Raw genomic sequence first — 19,397 nt, forward strand, 5'->3', positions numbered from 1 at the left:
ATTTTTATTTAATAAAGAGATTAGCAGCAAAGTCAGTGTTAGTAGGAAAAGACAAGATCAATAAACATTCCAAAACTTGAAAAACAAAATTGATGAACATCAATAAAATATATATTTTTTGGAATGTTTACTTAAGAGTATAATACATTGGCGGATCCCTCCTGATGACCTGGATGGAATTATTGATCTTTCCTTAACCTGTAGGTAGTCCCACCCAGTTGCCCACTCCAAAATGGTGAAAGTCTCCAATGGCGCTGCCCATGCTAAATCAAGCTCTTGGCCATTAGAGTCCTCTATCATTCTCTATGGCCGAGCCAAGCCCTCCTGAGCGATACTGCTCTCATTCCTCAGTGTAGGAAGAACCAGGCCAGAGCACTATAGCTCAGATGGGCTTGCCTGGAATCACTCTAGAAAGGACAATGTGAAAAGCAGAGCCAGAACAGTACAGTTCAGGTCAGTACAATAGTGTAGAAACAATAGTGTATATGAATTAACCCAATCCTTATGTGGTGCTCATTCCTATGGGATCCAGGACTTTTCCTTGGCTGTGTGCAATGCTCTTGACCAGGAAAGCCTCTGGGCCTTAGTTAGTGTATACAGTATTGTGTCATGGCCAAAGTGAAGCTCACCACTCTTAGTGTATACAGTGCTGTGTGATCGCTTTAGGTGTATCCCACCACCCTTAGTTATACTATGTGAAAGCTTTAGGTGTATCCCACCAGGTGTGGGGTGCTGGGGAAGCTCTTCCTCATGCCCATGCACTTCTCCTGATCCAGGAACAGGGAGTTAGCCTTGATGGACAGGTCATGCTCCAGGGCAGCCTTGGTCTTGACCAACATCTGCAGGGTGTTTTCTGCCTCCATCAGCCTCTCACGCAGCTTGAGGATGGTGTCCTCTATCTCCTTCACTTCTCCCACCAGTCTGGAGATTGGGATGGAAACAGGGACGGGGAACAGGGACAGAGACAAGGACAGACAAGACAGTCAGATTGAAGAAGTGGTAAATAGAGGAGAAGGGAGGGTAAGTGTAAAACTTACTGGCTATAAAACCCAGGGTAAGTGTAAAACATACTGGCTATAAAATACCTAGACATGCCCGAGCCCTACCTGTGGTGTGGGTTGTCCCTGCAGAGCTCCACGTTAGGCCAACGTGCTCTCTCATCCAGCCTGGTCTGGGCCACCATCAGGGGGCACTCCTTGTCCCTCAGGGTCTGGAAGATCTCCTGGAGGGTCTGCAAAGAGAAACAGGAGAAAGGGATGTTGAGATGATCCAGGGAGTAAGGAAACAGAGGAATTTGTGTTGTTTAGGAGGAGAGCAGTTCTAGCAGTTGATATGGTTGTATTTTTATTTATTTAAGCTTTATTTAACTAGGCAAGCCAGTTAAAAACAAATTCTAATTTGCAATGATGGCCTAGTCTGGCCAAACCCGGACGACGCTGGGCCAATTTTGCGCCTCCCTATGGGACTCCCAATCATGGCCGGTTGTGATAGAGCTTGGATTCGAAACAGGGTGTCTGTAGTGACGCCTCTAGCACTGAGACTCAGTGCCTTAGACCGGTGCGCCACTCGGGAGCCCCCAGTGTAATCTGGTTATAATCTGGTTGCAATTTGGTTGTAATCTGGTTGTAATCAGGTTATAATCTGGTTGTAATCTGGTTGTAATCTGGTTGTATGCTCTGGATGTCTTTGCAACCAGTTTTTCTCGCTGGGTAAGGGTTTGAGGTAAAGAGTTCTAGGAAACTCAAATAAACTTGTTGATTTGTTGATTTACACCACACGATCAGGTGATGTGACATTTCTAGTCACCATGGATAAAAGCAAAATCAACCCCAACTAACTTTAAATCAAATCAGAAGAACACTGTACTGTATACAATACCCTCCTCCTTCTCATCCCACCATCACATTATCATGTAATCTCATTCCCATGAATCACTCCACCACTCCTCAGAACCATCCCTGTCTGACTGACTGGCTGGCTGACTGGCTTTATTATAGACTGAGTGCCTCACATCATAGCTGATGTCAATGAATAAGACCAGAGAACTGCTGAGGTGGATAGAGCCCAGCAACCTCCAATTAGCCATTTAACAACAATGGGCTCCAGTGTCCAATACTCCACTACCCAGGGTATGTTTCAGTGGAAAGTGCTGAACACAGGCAATGCAGAGATATCTATTTTTGGTGTCCATCTTTTGACAAGACTATTAGCTTAGCAGTAAACAGAGTTTGGTAAGTTACTTTGCATGCCTGGCTTCCATAACAAGATGACAGTGCATATAAGGCCTAGACCAGTGGAGAGGGTGATCATTCCACAACACTTACATGGTCTTCGTCTGCATGTCTCTGCCCATTAAACACTGATTGTTAGCCTCAAGTAAAAGGGCATGAAATGAGTTTACCTTTTCTCCTCATTCATTAAACAGCAAAAGCAATTTGATAATAATAAACATTTGTTCTCTATTGTCATAAAAGATGTCACAAAAATGTAATAAACTCTTCAATAGTTTGAGACAAATCATAGACAGCAGCCAAAACTCAGCAATAATCAACTATGGTATGCAGGCAGTTTAGGATGCCTTCCTTACTACCCCCTGGACCTGATGTTGAAGAACAATGATGTATAACAAGAAACAACCAAACTGCATCTCAATGAGTTGAATGGAACTGAATAGAAAAGGAACTAAAACATGAGAGATGAACCTGATGGTCATTGGTCTAGGGAACCATTAGTCACCTTAGCCAGGTGTGTCTGCAGTCTGTTCTTGGCGTTGGTGGTCTCTGACATACAGTTGGTGAAGGCCACGTTGACCGTGTTGAACTGGTTCCACATCTCGTTGGACGTGGCGTTCAGCAGGATCTCGATCTCGTCACGCAGCTTGTGGGACACCGATAACTGGCACTGGGAGTGAAGGATGTTGTCGTCTGTGAACTTTGACCACGAGTCGGGCAGGGAGAGGCTGGTCAAGAAGGAGAAGAATTACAATAAGGCCACAGTGGTGAGGACTGGAAGGTCCTATGCCAGGAGACACACAGGCGTAGTGGTTACATTTGGGATTGGGCGCTTTATATTCTGAGAACATTTAACACACCTCTGTCGATAGATAGATATCCTATTCCATCCACAAAGCTGTAAAACATTAATATCTAAACTTGTGAATGGGTAGGGCCTCTGACTCTAGAAGGCTTCAGTCTCTCAACCCCTCTGCCCAAAACTAGTGTGTGGGTACTACTCACAAAGGGTCAAGTCTCTCGACCCCTCTGCCCTAAACTAGTGGTTGGGTACTACTCACGAAGGGTCCAGTCTCTCGATCCCTCTGTAGTAGCTGATCCCATCTGACGCATTCCTGAGATGGTGACACTTCTTATCTATCCTCTGAGCTGTCACCTTTCGCTGATGTCTCTCTCCAGCTCATGCTGAACTGCTCAGTTTGACCTGAGAGAAGTATAGATGTAGGCTCTTAATTTCACCTAAATTGTCATAGTAAAATAATCCTGCAGCAAAAGGATTTGAATGTTTAGGGTTCTAGTCAAGCAGATCTGCTTTAGCCGACATCCGCATATCAGTTGTTTTGACGGTGTCGGAGATGTAACTGTATTAGACCAGTCAAATCCACAAGTGGCTCCTGTCATTATACCTAAAGTGGACATTGCCACTCATTAACACGAGCGGGGCGGCTGTGGCTTCATGACAATGATCAAGAGCAGCTGCTCACAGATTTGACGCTCCAACACAGTTCCACCTCTAGCACCACTAAAACATCTGCTATGCGGCTGTCTGCTTTCTCTGGTTAAACTTGATCTGACTGAATCTAGGCATTAGTCCCTCATTTTGCTTGATCGGTGGTTAGGCTATTACCTGCACTATTCACTGTTTTTGTAATTGTTTCAGTAACTTACTGTATTAAAGGGATCACTTTGGGATTTTGGCAAAGTTTTCATACATCCACAGAATCAGATGAACTCGTGGATACCATGTTTCTGTGTCCAGTATGAATAAAGTTAGAGGTAGCTTTGTGAGCCAATGCTAACTAGCATTAGCACAATGAATAGAAGTCTATGGGTATCTGCTAGCATGCTGTGTGTGTTAGGAATTGTTGTTTCTCACTCATTAACATACAGTTGAAGTCGGAAGTTTACATACACTTAGGTTGGAGTCATTAAAACTAGTTTTTCAACCACTCCACACATTTCTTGTTAACAAACTGTAGTTTTTGCAAGTTGGTTAGGACATCTACTTTGTGCATGACAAGTAATTTTTCCAACAATTGTTCACAGACAGATTAGTTCACTTATAATTCACTGGATCACAATTCCAGTGGGTCAGAAGTTTATATACACTAAGTTGACTGCCTTTAAACAGCTTGGAAAATTCCAGAACATGATGTCATGGCTTTAGCAGCTTCAAGTAGGCTAATTGACATCATTTGAGTCAGTTGGAGGTGTACCTGTGGATGTATTCCAAGGCCTACCTTCAAACTCAGTGCCTCTTTGCTTGACATCATGAGAAAATCAAAAGAAAGCAGCCAAGACCTAGGGACATTTTTTTGTAGACCTCCACAAATCTGGTTCGTCCTTGGGAGCAAGGTACCATGTTCATCTGTACAAACAATAGTACGCAAGTATAAACACCGTGGGACCACGCAGCCGTCATACCGCTCAGGAAGGAGACGCGTTCTGTCTCTTAGAGATGAACGTACTTTGGTGCGAAAAGTGCGAATCAATCCCAGAACAACAGCAAAGGACCTTGTGAAGATGCTGGAGGAAACAGGTACAAAGGTATCTATGTCCACAGTAAAGCGAGTCCTATGTCGACATAACCTGAAAGGCCACTCAGCAAGGAAGAAACCACTGCTCCAAAACCGCCATAAAAAAGACAGACTACGGTTTGCAACTGCAGATGAGAACAAAGATCATACTTTTTGGAGAAATGTCCTCTGGTCTGATGAAACAAAAATGGCCATAATGGCCATAAAGACCATTGTTATGTTTGGAGGAAAAGGGGGATGCTTGCAAGCCAAAGAACACCCTCCCAAACATGAAGCATGGGGGTGGCAGCATCATGTTGTGGGGGTGCTCTGCTGCAGGAGGGACTGGTGCACTTCACAATTTAGATGGGATCATAAGGAAGGACAATTATTTGGTTGTATTGAAGCATCATCTCAAGACATCAGTCAGGAAGTTAACGTTTGGTTGCAAATGGGTCTTCCAAATGGACAATGACCCCAAGCAAACTTCCAAAGGTGTGGCAAAATGGCTTAAGGATAACCAAGTCAAGGTATTGGAGTGGCCATCACAAAGCCCTGACCTCAATCCTATAGAAAATGTGTGGGCAGAACTGAAAAAGCGTGTGCGAGCAAGGAGGCCTACAAACCTGACTCAGTTACACCAGCTCTGTCAGGCGGAATGTGATCAAAATTCAAGGGAAGCTTGTGGAAGGCGACCCGCAACATTTGACCCAAGTTAAACAATTTAAAGGCAATGCTACAAATACCAATTAAGTGTATGTGAACTTCTGACCCCCTGGGAATGTGATGAAATAAATGAAAGCTGAAATAAATCATTCTCTCTACTATTATTCTGACATCACTTTTTATAGCTACTGTTTACAGGCCTCCTGGGCCATATACAGCGTTCCTCACTGAGTTCCCTGAATTCCTATCGGACGTTGTAGTCATGGCAGATAATGTTCTAATTTTTGGTGACTTTAATATTCACATGGAAAAGTCCACAGAACTACTCCAAAAGGCTTTCGAAGTCATCATCGACTCAATGGGTTTTGTCCAACATGTCTCCGGACCTACTCACTGCCACAGTCATACTCTGGACCTAGTTCTGTCCTGTGGAATAAATGTTGTGGATCTTAATGTTTTTCCTCATAATCCTGGACTATCAGACCACCATTTTATTACGTTTGCAATCGCAACAAATAATCTGTGCAGACGCCAACCAAGGAACATCAAAAGTCATGCTATAAATTCCCGGACAACCCAAAGATTCCTAGATGCCCTTCCAAACTCCCTCCGCCAACCCAAAGACGTCAGAGTACAAAAATCAGTTAACAACGTAACTGAGGAACTCAATTTAAGCTTGGACAATACCCTAGATGCAGTCGCCCCCTAAAAACCAAAAACATTTGTCATAAGAAACTAGCTCCCTGATATACAGAAAATATCTGAGCTCTGAAGCAAGCTTCCAGAAAATTGCATCGGAAATGGCGCCACACCAAACTGGAAGTCTTCCGACTAGCTTGGAAATACAGTACCGTGCAGTATCGAAGAGCCCTCACTGCTGCTCGATCATCCAATTTTTCCAACTTAATTTAGGAAAATAAAAACAATCCAAAATGGATTTTTGATACTGTCGCAAAGCTAACTAAAAATCAGCATTCACCAAGAGAGGATGGCTTTCACTTCAGCAGTGATAAATTCATGAACTTCTTTGAGGAGTAGATCATGATCATTACAAAGCAAATTACTGACTCCTCTTTTTATCTGCGTATTCCTCCAAAGCTCAGTTGTCCTGAGTCTGCACAACTGCCAGGACCTAGGATCAAGGGAGACACTCAAGTGTTTTAGTACTATATCTCTTGACACAATGATGAAAATAATCATGGCCTCTAAAACTTCAAGCTGCATACTAGACCCTATTCCAACTAAACTACTGAAAGAGCTGCTTCCTGTGCTTGGCCCTCCTATGTAGAACATAATAAACAGCTCTCTATCCACCGGATGTGTACCAAACTCACTAAAAGTGGCAGAATAAAGCCTCTCTTGAAAAAGCCAAACCTTGACACATAAAATTTTAAAAACTATCGGCCTATATCGAATCTCCCATTCCTCTCAAAAATGTTAGGAAAAGCTGTTGCACAGGAACTCACTGCCTTCCTGAAGACAAACAATGTATACGAAAAGCTCGATCACCATATTCTTTTGGAGAGATTTGAAACCCAAATTGGTCACCATGGACAAGTTCTGGCCTGGTTTAGATCTTATCTGTCGGAAAGATATCAGTTTGTCTCTGTGTATGGTTTGTCCTCTGACAAATCAACTGTAAATGTCGGTGTTCCTCAAGGTTCTGTTTTAGGACCACTATTGTTTTCACTATATATTTTACCTCTTGGTGATGTCATTCGGAAACATAATGTTAACTTTCACTGCTATGCAGATGGCACACAGCTGTACATTTCGATGAAACATGGTGAAGCCCCAAAATTGCCCTCGCTGGAAGCTTGTGTTTCAGAGGACAAAACAGAGATGCTTGTTCTAGGACGCAAGAAACAAAGAGATCTTCTGTTGAATCTGACAGTTCATCTTGATGGTTGTACAGTCGTCTCAAATAAAACTGTGAAGGACCTCGGCGTTACTCTGCACCCTGATCTCTCTTTTGATGAACATATCAAGACTGTTTCAAGAACATATTTTTTTACCATCTACATAACGTGCAAAAATAAGAACACAAAAAAATAAAACACTAAATAAACTTCAGTTAGTGCTAAACACGGCTGCTAGAATCTTGACTAGAACCAAAAAATTTGTTCATATTACTCCAGTGTTAGCCTCTCTACACTGGCTTCCTGTTAAGGCAAGGGCTGATTTCAAGGTTTTACTGCTAACCTACAAAGCATTACATGGGCTTGCTCCTACCTATCTTTCTGATTTGGTCCTGCCGTACATACCTACACGTATGTTACGGTCACAAGACGCAGGCCTCCTAAATGTCCCTAGAATTTCTAAGCAAACTGTAATGGTTGTTGCAAGGAGAGGACCAAGGTGCAGCGTGGTACGTGTTCATCTTGCTTAGTAGTCCTGAACACTGAATCAAAAACAAAGTGGAACAAAGCTGAACAGCTCTGTCAGGTGAAAAACACAAGACAGAAAACAACTACCCACAAAAACCCTGTGGGAAAAGGCTACCTAAGTATGGTTCCCAATCAGCTCCGGACAGGCGGGCGACTCTGGCAGCTCCGGACAGGAGGTCGACTCTGGCAGCTCCGGACAGGCGGGCGACTCTGGAAGCTCCGGACAGGCGGGCGACGCTGGCAGCTCCGGACAGGCGGGCGACTCTGGTAGCTCCAGACAGGCGGGCGACTCTGGCACAGGACGCACCAGGCTAGGGAGACATGCAGGAGGCCTGGCTCTGGGAGCAGGCACAGGATTCACCAGGCTGGGGAGACATGCAGGAGGCCTGGCTCTGGGAGCAGGCACAGGACTCACCAGGCTGGGGAGACATGCAGGAGGCCTGGCTCTGGGAGCAGGCACAGGACTCACCAGGCTGGGGAGACATGCAGGAGGCCTGGCTCTGGGAGCAGGTACAGGACACACTGGGTCTTGGAGACGCACTGGAGGTCTGGAGCGCACCGCCTGCACAACCCGTTCTGGCTGAATTGTCACTGTAGCCCGGCACGGGCGGAGCGCAGGCACATGACGAACTGACCCCTCCCAGCACCCCGGAGTCACATTACGCAGAGCCGGCGCAGGATACCCTGGGCCGAAACTGCGCACTGGGGACCAGATGCACTGAGCTGGCTCAATCCGCCCTGGCTGGATGCCCACTCTAGCAGGACACTTGCGGGGGGCTGGTATCGACCGCACTGGACTGTACGTGCAGATGGGCGAGACCGTGCGCACTTCCGCATAGCACGGTGCTCTCCACGTCAACCGCCCCCCACGGTAAGCACGGGGAGTTGGCTCAGGTCTATTGCCTGACTCTGCCAATCTCCCCCTGTGCCCCCCCAAATTTTTTGGGGGGGGCTGCCTCTCAGGCTTCCTTGCCAGCCGTGTTCCAGCATAACGTTCGCTCCCTTTTCCTGCTGCCTCCGCTCTCCTGGCTGCCTCCACCTGTTCCCATGGGAGATGATCCCTTCCAGCCAGGATCTCCTCCCATGTGTAGGATCCCTTGCCATTCAGGATATCCTCCCATGTCCAGGAGTCCTTCTTACCACGCTGCTTGCTCCGTTTGTGGTGGGTAGTTCTGTAACAGTTGTTGCAAGGAGAGGACCAAGGTGCAGCGTCGTACGTGTTCATCATGTTTATTAGTTCTGAACACTGAATCAAAAACAAAGTGGAACAAAGCGCAACAGCTCTGTCAGGTGAAAAACACAAGACAGAAAACAACTACCCACAAAAACCCTGCGGGAAAAGGCTACCTAAGTATGGCTCCCAATCAGAGACAACAATAGACAGCTGTCCCTGATTGAGAGCCATACCAGGCCAAAACAAAGAAATACACAAAACATAGAAAACGGAACATAGAATGCCCACCCTAGTAACACCCTGGCAAACTGCATCTTCTTCACCACACTGTCTGTGTGGGTGGACCATTTCAGTTTGTCCATGATATGTACGCCGAGGAACTTAAATCTTTCCACCCTCTCCACTACTGTCCCGTCGATGTGGGTAGGGAGCTGCTCCCTCTGCTGTTTCCTGAAGTCCACAATCAACTCATTTTTTTTGTTGACGTTGAGTGTGAGGTTATTTTCCTGACACCACACTCCGAGGGCCCTCACCTCCTCCCTGTAGACCATCTCGTCGTTGTTGGTAATCAAGCCTACCACTGTAGTGTCGTCTGCAAACTTGATGATTGAGTTGGAGGAGTGCATGGCCACGCAGTCATAGGGTGAATAGGGAGTACAGGAGAGGGCTGAGAACACACCCTTGTGGGGCCACAGTGTTGAGGATCAGCGGGGTGGAGATGTTGTTACCTACCCTCACCACCTGGGGGCGGCCCGTCAGGAAGTCCAGGACCCAGTTGCACAGGGCGGGGTCGAGACCCAGGGTCACGAATTTAATGTCGAATTTCGAGGGTACTATGGTGTTAAATGCTGAGCTGAAGTCGATGGAACAGCATTCTTACATAGGTATTCCTCTTGTCCAGATGGGCTAGGGGAGTGTTCTGTGTGATTGCAATTGCGTCGTCTGTGGACTTATTGGGGCAGTAAGCAAATTGGAGTGGGTCTAGGGTGTCAGGTAGGGTGGAGGTGATATGGTCCTTGACTAGTCTCTCAAAGCACTTCATGATGACGGAAGTGAGTGGTACGGGGCGGTAGTCATTTAGCTCAGTTACCTTAGCTTTCTTGGGAACAGGAACAATGGTGGCCCTCTTGAAGCATGTGGGAACAGCAGACTGGGATAAGGATTGATTGAATATGTCCGTAAACACACCTGCCAGCTGGTCTGAGGATGCGGCTAGGGATGTCGTCTGGGCCTGGAGCTTTGCGAGGGTTAACACGTTTAAATGTTTTACTCACATTGGCTGCAGTGAAGGAGAGCCTGCAGGTTTTGGGAGCGGGCCGTGTCAGTGGCACTGTATTGTCCTCAAAGCGAGCAAAGAAGTTGTTCAGTTTGTCTGGGAGAAAGACATCGTGGTCCGCGACGGGGCTGGTTTTTCTTTTGTAGTCTGTGATTGACTGTAGACCCTGCCACATACCTCTCGTGTCTGAGCCGTTGAATTGCGACTCTACTTTGTCTCTATACTGACGCTTAGCTTGTTTGATTGCCTTGCGGAGGGAATAGCTACACTGTTTGTATTTGGTCATGTTTCCGGTCACCCTGCCCTGATTAAAAGCAATGGTTCTCGCTTTCAGTTTTGTGCGAATGCTGCCATCAATCCATGGTTTCTGGTTGTTGAATGTTTTAATATACACTGTGGGTAAAACATCACCGATGCACTTGCTAATAAACTCGCACCCCGAATAAGCGTATTCATCAATGTTGTTGTTCGACGCTTTGCGGAATATATCCCAGTCCACGTGATCGAAGCAATCTTGAAGCATGGAATCCGATTGGTCGGACCAGTGTTGAACAGACCAGAGCACAGGCGCTTCCTGTTTTAGTTTCTGTCTATAGGCTGGGAGCAACGAAATGGAATCGTGGTCAGCTTTTCCGAAAGGAGGGCGGGGGAGGGCCTTATATGCGTCGCAGAAGTTAGAATAACAATGATCCAAGGTTTTGCCAGCCCGGGTTGCGCAATCAATATGCTGATAGAATTTAGGGAGCCTTGTTTTCAGATTAGCCTTGTTAAAATCCCCAGCTACAGTAAATGCAGCCTCAGGATATGTTGTTTCCAGTTTACATAGAGTCAAATTAAGTTCTTTCAGGGCCGTCGATGTGTCTGCTTGGGGGGGAATATTCACGACTGTGATTATGATCGAAGAGAATTCTCTTGGTAGATAATGCGGTCGGCATTTGATTGTGAGGAATTCTAAGTCAGGTGAACAAAAGGACTTGAGTTCCTGTATGTTGTTATGATCACACCACGTCTCATTAATCATAAGGCATACACCCCCCCTTCTTCTTACCAGAGAGATGCTTGTTTCTGTTGGCGCGATGAGTGAAGTAACCAGCTGGCTGTACCGAATCCGATAACGTGTCTCGAGTGAGGCATGTTTCCGTGAAACAAAGAACGTTACAGTCTCTTATGTCTCTCTGGAAGGCAACCTTTGCTCGGATTTCGTCTACCTTGTTATCAAGAGACTGGACACTGGTGAGTAGTATGCTCGGGAGCGGTGGGCGATGTGCCCGTCTACGGAGCCTGACCAGAAGACCACTCCGTCTGCCCCTTCTGCGGCGCCGTTGTTTTGGGTCACCGGCTGGGATCCGATCCATTGTCCTGGGTTGTGGGCCAAACAGAGGATCCGCTTCGGGAAAGTCGTATTCCTGGTCGTAATGTTGGTGAGTTGACGTTGCTCTTATATCCAATAGTTCCTCCCGACTGTATGTAATAAAACCTAAGATTTCCTGTGGTAACAATGTAAGAAATAACACATAAAAAAACAAAATACTGCAGTTTCCTAGGAACGCGAAGCGATTCGGCCATCTCTGTCGGCGCCGGAAGTCTAGATATATCATAAGATATCTTGTTGTAATTACAATAATTCTTTAGACCAATGTATCCTTAATAACTACAACAACATTCCCAGTAACAGTTACAGAAACGTTTTACTTGTTATGACTTTGATATGTTTTTTTTATTAACCTTGGTTGAATGCACTGACTAAGTTGCTAAGAACAAGAGTGCGCACTAAGTGACCAAAATGTAAATGTAAAAACAAATAACAGTGCATGGGTATTTCCAGGAATATACTGTCAATTACATAACAGTAGCTTTTTGGGTACCTTAAAATGGATTACCGTAAAATGCATTTCAGTAACTTTTTGGCCAATTTCTGCTGGTAAGTTACTGTAAACTGTACTGGAAATGTTTTACAGTATGGCCAAAAGTAGGCTACATGAAAAGTGCAGTACTGTTAATATAACCATGAAAAAAAAGTGTTACAAAAATAGTAATTCAGACAGAGTGTTAAATTAACACTGAAATTGTGGTGTCTGAGGACCCATTTTGACACCGGAACAGTGATAAATTAACACACTGCTTAGTGTAAAGCCTTATTCAAATATTTCCCAGAGTGCTTTGCCTTTTGAGTAAATTGTAGAGTTACCACCCATGACTGTATTTGCTAGAGACATGGTTGTTGGATTCGTCCATGTTATGTCCTATGGACTTCACCAAGTGAGATCTGAAGTGAATATGTTATCATAAAAATAACATCTTTAAAACAATACACTTTTAGCCGTTTTTGTAATATTATCAGTAACTTACTTTATTAATTAAATGTATGATTCTGCATAAACTGAATACAGTAGATTACTGTAGAATGTACAGTAAAATACCATACATTTGTTTTACTGCACAATAAAGCCAGTTTTCATTGGCACTTTGAAGTCAACCCAGGTTGGGCTGGACTTGGTGAGCTAGCTCAAACTGCTTTTCCACTGCCTCCAGAAATGATAAATTATGTCATGTTGCTAGGTAGCCAATATGTGACTGCAGCTGGCTTCACTAATGTTGCTAGCTATGCTATAACTAATGTTACCCCATACTCCAGCCAATGCCAGCCAGAATCAGAGCCATTTATTTAGCTTGCTGATGTTAGCTAGCTAGCTAAACGGTTAGCACCATTGATAGCAGAACAGGCCGGCTTGCTAGCTTAATTCCTACCTTGATTGCCATGGCATTGGCTATTAGCTAGCTAGCTAACCAAGCAAACCAGACGGCAGGTTTGATATGATGTAGCTAGCTAGCTGGCTAGCTTTCAATAGAACCTGGCCAGTTAAAATTCCTGCTAGCTCCCATTTGCTAGCTAGCTAGCTTACTTGTTGCAACTCTGATTTGCTAGCTAACGTTAGGTAGCTGAACGTTCTCATAAATGTTTGTATAGCTTGTCCATGTCCTAGCTAACAGCAACAACCCAGACGAGCTAGCTAAATGTGTCGGCATCCAGCAGTGATCAGCTGGTGGTTGCATAGTAATGGCATCACCAGCCCGAATTCTAATCGAGCCAGCTCGAATTTGGCCCTAATTTTAAATGCCAGAGAAAACTGGGCTTGAGACTTTTCTGTAATTTCAACAGTAAAACACTGTAGAATGCACAGTAAAATGCCGTAAATGTGTTGAACAGTATCAATTATTGTGGATTGTTGTGGGCAGGTGAAAGAGTCTCTGACATATTAACATATTTCAACGCATGCCTTGTAAGAGGCTATATTTGTTGCACCGCTTAGTGAGTGTGCTGTATCAATTTAAGTGATACGTAGAGTAGTGGTTCCCGGACAATTAAAGGTATATAGGGAAAAGATCAGTGGCAGCAAGTCTCAACCCTGAGCGGCTAGCCATGCCCTTTTGATCAGTTTTGCCATATAGTCACTGTCAGTTTAGAAGCCTTTGTACAGAAGATATAAAACACCAAATATCAGTTGGTATGCTGTAACATATAATTAAATACTCAACCATTAAAGGATTGAGACTGCAAGTCACGACAGGTATAATGTTTTATTATGTTATAAGCATGTATGAGCCCTTGTAGTGTATTAACATATTATCTATATTCTATACCTTACTGTTTCCATGAGTAGGACTGTGGGTTAGAATGGTGCCTAGCTTTCAAACAGTGAAGGTCTATTTTACAGTAGTTCTGTGTCATACTCTAGGAGTGTAGACTCACGCTAGTTGAGCGATGGCTCTGTCCAGATGTCTCCTCTTCTTCTCCTGGCACGACTTAATGGTTTCCACTTCCTGGTTACATAATGAGCGAAACAGGAAACAGATCAATTAAGTAAATTCTGATCATTCGTCATATTCATGCTATGATTGTAGTGATGTGTTTTAACCTCATGACATCTTTCCCCACGCCGTCGTGAACCAGATCGACAGACATCCTCTTCTCTCTGTGATACAGGCATTCCTGGGACACCTGTTGATGGTCACACACTGTTAATGCTGTATTTCAAGTTTTATTAGTTGTACATACGTGATACACATTTAATACATCGTCCAACGAAGTGCTTCCTTGCAGGTTCCCTCTCGACAATGCAACAATAAAAAATAATACAAGATAAGAATAAGAACCAAGAAAAATGGCAGTAAAATAGAGTAATCAATTTTAACATTAGTACAATACAGGAAGGCGTGTATTATACTAATCTTATATCCAAGATGGCGTAGCAGTCGGACGTGTTTTTTTTGTCTAGTCCCGCCCTGTCCCGTGTATTTATCGTTTTCTTCGTATATATTCCATATGTATTTTAATCTAATTTTCCATCTACGAACTGAATTTACTCTCCTGCAACCCGACTCACCCAATGTGGTACGGATCTACTATTTTTATACTTTAGAACCGGAACCCCCATCAAAAGCTAGCCAGCTAACTAGCTACTAGCTAGTAGTCAGTTAGTCACTGCTAGCGGTCCTCACCGTTAACTCGGACGTCAGCCAGCCTCAGCCCGGTCAATTCCTGGTAGTCTGCACAGCGTGATATATACCCAGAGCATATCGGACTGCTTTTTCTCTACCACATCTCCGGATTCCTACCGCAAGCTCTGAACCTTTACACCGGATCATCGCAGCTAGCTAGCTGCTATCCGAGTAGCTACTCCTGGCTAACGTCTCTGTCCCGAAGCAAGCACCAGTTAGCCTGGAGTTAGCCTCGAGCTAGGCCCATCTCCCGGCTAGCCGAAGAGGTCCATCAACCAATTATTGGGCTACAAAACCTATTTTGCCAATTGGCCTGAACCCTTTTACTGATGACACGGAACCCCGCCGATCCATCACTACTGGTCTGCCGACGTAACCGTCCGAGGTGGTTTCAACAGGCTCTTCCGTTGCGACGTCACCGGAGGCCCATCTACTAGCCCCTGCACGCTAGCTGTCTGAATCGCCGTGTCTCCATCTCGCCTTTCGTAATAACGACTACTGAATTGGCTCCCTGACTCATCTATTGCTACTTTCTGGACCCTATGATCACTCGGCTACACATGCCTCTCCCTAATGTCAATATGCCTTGTCTATTGCTGTTTTGGTTATTGATTATTGTCTTATTTCACTGTAGAGCCCCTAGCCCTGCCCAATATGCCTTAGATAGCCCTTTTGTTCCACCCTCCATACATGCGGTGACCTCACCTGGCTTAACTGGTGCCTATAGAGACAAAACCTCTCTCATCATCACTCAATGCCTAGGTTTACCTCCACTGTACTCACATCCTACCATACCCTTGTCTGTACATTATGCCTTGAATCTATTCTTCCGCGCCCAGAAATCTGCCTCTTTTACTCTCTGTTCCGAATGCACTAGACGACCAGTTCTTATAGCCTTTAGCCGTAACCTTACCCTACTCCTCCTCTGATCCTCTGGTGATGTAGAGGCTAACCCAGGTCCTGCAGCTCCCAGCACCACTCCCATTCCCCAGGAGCTCTCATTTGTTGTCTTCTGTAACTGTAAAATCCTTGGTTTCATGCATGTTAACATTAGAAGCCTTCTCCCTAAATGTGTTTTATTCACTGCTTTTGCACACTCCGCCAACCCCGATGTCCTTGCCTTGTCTGAATCCTGGCTTAGGAAGGCCACCAAAAATCCTCACATTTCCATCCCTAATTATAACATTTTCAGACGAGATAAAACTGCCAAAGGGGGCAAAGTTGCAATCTACTGCAGAGATAGCCTGCAGAGTTCTGTCATACTATCCATGTCTGTGCCCAAACAATTCGAGCTTCTTTTAAAAATCCACCTTTCCAGAAACAAGTCTCTCAACATTGTTGCTTGTTATAGACCCCCTTCAGCCCCCAGCTGTGCCCTGGACACCATATGTGAATTGATTGCCCGCCATCTATCTTCAGAGTTCATACTGCTAGGTGACCTAAACTGGGACATGCTTAACACCCCGGCCATCCTACAATCTAAGCTAGATGCCCTCAATCTCACACAAATGACCAAGGAATCTACCAGATATAACATTACATCTATAACCATGGGCACCCTCATAGATATCATCCTGACCAACTTGCCCTCTAAATACACCTCTGCTGTCTTCATCCAGTGTCACAGTAGGATCCACAGTACCAGCCAAAAGTTTGGACACAGCTACTCATTCCAGGATTTGTCTTTATTTGACTATTTTCGACATTGTAGAATATTAGTGAAGACATCAACACTATGAAATGACACATGGAATCATGTAGTAACCAAAAAGTGTTAGTCAAATCAAAATATATTTTATAGTAGCCACCCTTTGCTTTGATGGCAGCTTTGCACGCTCTTGACATTCTCTCAACCAGCTTCATGAGGTAGTCACCTGGAATGCATTTCAATTAACAGGTGTTCCTTGTCGCTTTACTTTCATCAATCTGATGACTGTTATTTATTTATTCAACTAACTATGTTTAATTGTTACCCAATTAAATTAATCATGTAACATTGAACTAATTAGGATTTGGGGCACCACTGAAGAGGTTGTTTAAAGAGTCACCATCTCCCGAATTAAACTCTATAAGGTATATATCTATTTAATTGATAAACAGTCATCTTATTTGCTATCAGCATACCACCCTTCATCCCACTGCTGGCTTTCTTCTGAAGCTAAGCAGGGTTGGTCCTGGTCAGTTCCTTGAATGAGAGACCAGATGCTGCTGGAAGTGGTGTTGGAGGGTCAGTAGGAGGCACCCTTTCCTCTGGTCTAAAAATGTTTTCCCAATGCCCCAGGGCAGTGATTGGGGACATTGCAGGGTGTAGGGTGCTGTCATTCGGATGGGACATTAAACAGGTGTCCCGACTCTCTGTGGTCACTAAAATATCTTATAGAACTCATCATAAGAGTAGGGGGGTTAACCCTGGTGTCCTGGCTAAATTCCCAATCTGGCCTTCATACCATCATGGCCACCTAATCATTCCCAGCTTACAATTGGCTCATTCATCTCCTCTCCCCTGTAACTATTGCCCAGGTTGTTACTGTAAATGAGAATGTGTTCTCTGTCAACTTACCTGGTTAAATAAAAAAATATTAATCATTACCTCTTATCATCATCATTCTGACCAGTCGTAACCTTCTTGGATCTGCAAAAACCACAGCCTTGTTCAAAATTCAATACTTCACAAATTGGTTTAATAATTTATTTACTAGCTAACTCAATAATAACACAGAATAAACATGCACCCTTTACATGAGACACATGTCGCTAGTGGACTGACAAAATATGACGGCTTGTTACAACATAGATGGAGAGGGGGAGAGAGAGGAAAAGGCACATTTATTGTCGAGACATTTCAGAAATATTTTCACGGTAACGTTAATCACAATCACATGGAATAAGAAATCATGAATGTATTTACTTGTGGGTGCCCTTGTCCGTCGTGTAGTCCTGAACAGAGCTACAGAGTTCACTCTTTCATTCGCTCCTGGAGCTGCTTATTTGAAGATAATCCAGCCGTGCTGATGGTTCCAGTGGGGTGATGAGAGTAGGGTACGGTGATCACATTATGATCTATATCAGTGTCACATTAGGATCTATATCAGTGTCACAGTAGGATCTATGTCAGTGTCACAGTAGGATCTATTTCAGTGTCACAGTAGGATCTATTTCAGTGTCACATTAGGATCCATTTCAGTATCACATTAGGATCCATTTCAGTGTCACAGTAGGGTCTATGTCAGTGTCACAGTATGGTCTATGTCAGTGTCACAGTATGGTCTATATCAGTGTCACAGTAGGATCTATATCAGTGTCATAGTAGGATTTATTTCAGTGTCACAAGGAGGAATATGTAGGGCCGCGGTTGTGAATGATTTAGGTCCTTCCATTGTAGACACAATCATGTAGTTGCGTTACTGTAGCCTACCGGTGTGATGTAACAACCTCTGCCTTAACCAGGCTCAGTCTTTGACTGTTTTCATCCTAGGTGTGTGGCTTTGGCTAGGACTCACAATTACTATTTGTATTCTGGAGAACTATTCTCATCCAACAGTCAGCCCAATACAACTCTCCTCCTCTCCCTACTATAGAAAGTACCTCATGCTGGACTGTTGTCTTAGCGATTGGACTCCTCATTGTTTTGTCTTCCATGGCGTGAGCCTCTCACTGTTACTGTAATGTGATTGGCTCCTCTGGGGTTCTGTGTTTTCACTACAATAACACTGCATTACCGCATTGCTTTTCCACCAGCCTGACTCAGCCCTGAATAACTGCCAACATGATGACTAGCTGCCTTCTGTGCTCCACACCTGGGTTCAATCTCTATTCAAAATCTTTTAAATACATCGAGCATTTGCTTTAGCCTGCCTAGAGTGTCAGCTGGGCAGGGTTCGCAATTTTTTGGACTTCTCAATTGGTTATATTGCAACAGGCAAGATCAATTAAGTCCAGATAAAATATTTGTAACTTATTTTAAATAGTATTATTACCCAGCTCTGCTGCTCTTAATCAGAAAGATAAAAGCTATTCCCACTGAGTCACACTCCCCCAGTAATGTTGAACTATTGAGGCTTTTAAAGCCAGTGATTATGGCAGTGTATTTCCTCTACAGCATATTCCCAACCATTGTTTTGACTGGCACAGCATTTATCGCAATTCATTGCAGTGGAAAACTTGAACTGTAGAGCAAGTAAGAAAGTTTGTTTGTTATAAAAGATACAGGGTATCACATGTCTGTTGTGACTGGAATGACAAGGTAAATCATGCTGCTGTACCTGTATTTTGAAAGTGAAACTCAGAATTTGCATCAGGCAAACTAGGCATTTTGCATTATACATTTGCATTAGACAAACTAACATCATAGACATTTTAATTTTTTCATTTTTTTCATTTCACCTTTATTTAACCAGGTAGCCTAGTTGAGAACAAGTTCTCATTTACAACTGCGACCTGGCCAAGATAAAGCAAAGCAGTTAGACACAGACAACAACACAGAGTTACACAAGGAATAAACAAACATACAGTCAATAATACAGTAGAAAAAAGTCTATATACAGTGTGTGCAAATGAGGTAGGATAAGGGAGGTAAGGCAATTAATAGGCCATGGTGGCGAAGTAATTACAATATAGCAATTAAACACTGGAATGGTAGATGTGCAG

General features: G+C 44.2%; 1 pseudogene; it reads right to left on the reverse strand.

Annotated features, from left to right (window-relative positions):
• Positions 1-515: 515 nt before the first annotated feature.
• Positions 516-19,397, reverse strand: part of LOC106610474 (tektin-3-like) — a 31,687-nt pseudogene continuing 12,805 nt past the window's right edge.

The sequence above is a fragment of the Salmo salar genome, chromosome ssa01 (assembly GCF_905237065.1).
Source record: "Salmo salar chromosome ssa01, Ssal_v3.1, whole genome shotgun sequence".
NCBI classification, from domain to species: Eukaryota; Metazoa; Chordata; class Actinopteri; order Salmoniformes; family Salmonidae; genus Salmo; species Salmo salar.